Consider the following 4,556-nt stretch of genomic DNA (forward strand, 5'->3'; position numbering starts at 1 on the left):
GATACGCATTGGGAGGTGAAGATGGTCCATGTGTATCGGGAAGCTAACAAGTGTGCGGATTGGTTAGCGAACTTGGGTGTGTCACAAGACATTCAGCTTCGGAGGTTTGATCTTTCGAATGTCCCGAGCCAGCTTTTCCGTTTGATGCAAGAGGATGCGGGTGGTGTTGCTTGGCCTCGAGTGGTGGCTGTTTAGTTGTTTGTTTGTTTTGTTCTTTGTTCTGTTTTGTTTTCATTTAGTTGTATTTGGGCTTGTTTCCCGCTTCTTTTTGACCAAAAAATTTAACTCGTAAAATGATATAAGAACGTAAAATTTAATTTAGAAGCTCGAATTTGAAAGTGGCAAAACAAAAGACAGAGAAATAATTAGCGGACCAATCTTATCCACTTCGTGGGTTTTGTACACTATTTGGCTTTCTTTCATATCCGACCGACCAAACGTTCACTTTCCCTAATTGATCTTCTTTGAATTCCTTTGTTTCTCAACTGCTTTTTCAATTCGCCTATGGGGAGGAGCAGATCCAATCAATACGACGCTCCTGATATGGAATAAAACCAACCGCTATTTGTCCCATGGCCGTCGTATGCATGTCGACTGGGGACAATTTGATTGATGACGGAGCACCGTCATTCTTTGGCTCCACCTGAGCCCCCGAGCCCCCGATTGATGACTGATGAAGGAGCCCCGTCGAAGTAAGCGCTTCCTCTTTTTTTTTATTTTGTCGATTGATTTCGAATTTATATTGTTCAAGTGTACTATCCTAATGTGGGACATAATTGGCAGCAGATGTGCCGTGGTAGCCATCGTCTGAACCCCCGATTAGCGATCGGATGACTGATGATGGAGCACCGTCGAACCCCTTAGCTTGGCTGTCACACCTGACCAGATTTCTTTGTACCAGCTTCGATCAAGCTGTGAGTATTTCCGTCTCTTTATCCACTGATTTTGCTTTGTTTTTTTTTTTTCATTTACTGGTCAAGTTGTGTGCTTGATAATACGATTATGATGCATGATAAATTATGAGACAAATGGTGATACTGATGCATGACTCGAATAATGCATTTTTCCCAACGTATGCTGACAATAAAGTATGCTAATGCCCTATGTCCTTCGACAACCAAAACAAACACTAGCTAATTGACAATGCATTTTTTTCTGTAAATATACACCATAGAAATGTGACACATCTCATTACTAGCCCTGTTAAAATTTTTCAAAACGTGCCATTGAGCATGATCTAGGAAGAGCAAGAAGCGCAGCCACTTTAGTGAGCCATTTTGCTTTATTCCATCATAATCCAAAACCAAAGAGTAATGAATCTTTGGCTCCATTGGAAATATGGAAATGCGCTTAAAACTTTTCCATCTTGAAAATTTTTCTTCACTCATAATGTCTCAAAATTTTGAAAACGCTCTAAAATTATGGGTTGACAACCTCACGAAGGATGAAAACTGAAAAGGACTACGTCATTGGTGTTCAGCTAGGACCCTTGCTGCTATCACTGAAGCAAGTTAAGATCTCCTGGGATTTTTTACGTGCTGCTGCTTTATTTTGGCATCCTGAAGTTTACGTATTCCGCTTTGGCGAGCGTGAGATTTGTCCCATGACGGAAGAATTTAGTGCCATCCTAGGATTATCTGTTCAGTCTCCTCCTGCCCTTCCTAACCTTGATGACGAGCTGAGAAAGGATTTCAGAGACTATATGGGTATTACCAGTCGTTTAGACGAGTTTCTAAATGGTCGTAGAGTGAATCTTTGTCGTCTGATGTCGCACTTCACTTCCCCTAGCTTAAGAAAGCTAGCCCCTATTTTGAGGTGTCTACAAAAGGGATTTAATCAAGTAACTTACACATGTCGAGGTTTAATCGAATCCTAGTGAAAGACTACTCACTACTCATACTTAAGCTAACACAAGACATATTTATAATTACTCTAAACATAAAATTGAGCATAATTTAATAATAAAGTTTGTAACTTTAAACTAATCTAATGACCTAACATGAATGAATTAAGACTAAACATACTACCCACAACTCTAAGTATAACATTAAATATGACAATAGTAATAAAAATGGAAACCTTGACTACCTAATTGCATAATAAATAATAACTTCAGACAAAATAAAATGGAGGAAAAATTAGTTACCAATTTGAATTAAGGAGTAAGAACTAAGTGACAAATCCATCTTACAATTGTTGTAAAGTACAAATATTAACTAAAATTAAACTAAGAAATGTACATAAAGGAGGGGTTTTTGATTGTTTGGAAAAACAAAACTGAAAACTACCCTAAGACTACTGCCACTGCTCTCCGTTTCTTTTCGTGCTCTCTGTCCAGATCGACACTCAATTGAAGAGCTGCCTCCCTCTTTTTCCTATCTACTGCCAATTTCACTAAAAGGTAGGGTGAGCAAATTTAGGTCCGGACAGGAAAAATGGACCAACTAGACCATATGGTCTTGACCAAGCCCGGACCGAATTACTTTGGTCCGGTCCTCGGTCCTCATTTTTTCAAGTTTCGGTCTTCGGTCCAGTCCGGTCCAAGACCGGTTAATTTAGGTCCGGACCGAATGGACCAAATTTCATGTTTTTTTTAAGAATAATCATTAAAATATTATGAATCAAATTAATATTTTATCTTCAAAAGACATTATTGTATAAATTAGTATTGTCAATGATCTTCATAAAAAGAATCGTCTAATTAATTAAAATGTAGTTATCGTACACAAAGTAGTGAAAAAAAACTATTTTTAGGTCCATTTCGGTCCAAGACCCGACCGGACCAAATATTTCGGGTTTGGTCCTGTCCAAGACCAAAAGTTTCAGATCCGGTCTTCGGTCCACTAAATTTTTATTTTCGGTTTTCGGTCCGATCCGGTTTGGTCCGGTTCGGTATGGTCTTGGGACCGATACTCAACCCTACTAAAAAGTCAAAAGATGGACTATTCTTTTTCGGTCTTTTTACCAAACCAAATTCATGAGTAAAGGGATAGTGCATGACAATATTATGGGCTTGCACTTCCAGAAAAAGGAACAATCCAGATTCCAGCCTCTTGAAAATGAATAGATGCAGGTGCTCGTAGGAGTTTGATGGGCCACATCTTCATTTCTTTACGTCCTTTGTCCCGTCTCGACTCTTGACAAGCTTTCCACACTGTTCTTGTTCTCAAGTAACTTGGTACCTACACGACAAAATAAATAGAAGCAGTACCAAAATCCCGCAAAATAGTATGAAATTATATTTTTTAAAACTAATCAACTCATTTATTAATTATTCCTAAAATGACTGAATAAAGCTAACTCGGGTTATTAAATCAACTAAATAGGAGATAAAATTTGGGTAAAAAAATGGGTAAGCTCACCCTGGAACTCTCTATAATTCATCTTTCCACCTTTTGGTCCTTTTCCACTTCCCTACAATGTCCACTTCCCCTTACAAACCCTAATTTTGATCATAAATTCTAATTTATAACGGGTCAAATAAAACTCACTTGGGTATCAACTATGCCGGTGGTGTCAATGGTAAACGTCATCTAAACCCTAATTTTTGTTTGATTTCATCTCATCACTCTACCTCTCTTTTTGCATTCTTTAACTTTAGATAGCAGCAGGATATTTGATGATTTTAATTTCATTTTCAGTGTTATTATTTCAGTTTAATCTGTGCTTATAAGACCCGTCTTTAACCGAATCTTAACTAGAGTTATGTCGTGTGTGCAATGTAATATTTGTAACATCTCTACCAGTTTATAACTAGAATGTCATAGCTGCATCTCTACCAGGTTTTTAATTTGTAACATACTACTATGATTAACAGATTATGTAATATTTGCCAGGGGTAAGACTTGCGTCGATGCATGCATCTAAACCAGAACCTTGAAGATGGGTTTCAAACGCAGTAAATGGAGGTGAAACCATTTTTTATTTGGCAACACCCAACGGTTGTGTAATAATTGTGATGTTACTGGGTGGGTGGTCTGTGATCCTGTTAGCTTCAGCTAGATCTTTGTTTGTGGGATATAAGGCTCGCATCTTTTCAAGTTTCCCGCTTATCAAGTTCTCAGTGAGCTCAGCTCTAATTACGTAGTGCTATTTATTGCAGTTTTAGAAACCTTTTGCATCATCACATTTGACGTTTACGGACAGTAATTACGTAGCCTAAACCATATATCTGTACATTTTTTATGAAAATAGTGTTTACAAACGGGAAGAGTACAAATCTCTTCCCCGTTTACGTAATTATCGAAACATATATGACATTCTTCTTCTGATTCGGTATGTTCTGTATCCGCGACGACATATTTGTCAATCATGAATTTAGCGTATATTTTTTCTTTTAGTCTAAGTGGTGGACGATTTAAATATCTATAAATAAGATATGTAATTACAATTATTAAAACAATTAAACAAACACCTATAACGCGGATTGCGGTCAGCTCTATTGTTTTCTGGTGATCTTTGATAGTTTTTGCCTTGAAAGGATCAGACATGGTTGACCTGGATTAGCATACGAAGTAAGTATTATCAAACAATTATATAAAATATCTAATTGAGTT

The 4,556-nt window shown here is 37.4% G+C and overlaps 1 long non-coding RNA gene across 1 annotated transcript; it reads left to right on the forward strand.

The window, feature by feature from the left end:
* Positions 1-431: 431 nt before the first annotated feature.
* Positions 432-4,301, forward strand: LOC141643034 (uncharacterized). Its single transcript, XR_012543594.1, has 3 exons — positions 432-692; positions 787-914; positions 3,837-4,301. It is a non-coding gene; the product is annotated as an uncharacterized LOC141643034 (long non-coding RNA).
* Positions 4,302-4,556: the final 255 nt, after the last annotated feature.

Source organism: Silene latifolia, chromosome 2, assembly GCF_048544455.1.
Source record: "Silene latifolia isolate original U9 population chromosome 2, ASM4854445v1, whole genome shotgun sequence".
In the NCBI taxonomy this organism is placed as follows: domain Eukaryota; kingdom Viridiplantae; phylum Streptophyta; class Magnoliopsida; order Caryophyllales; family Caryophyllaceae; genus Silene; species Silene latifolia.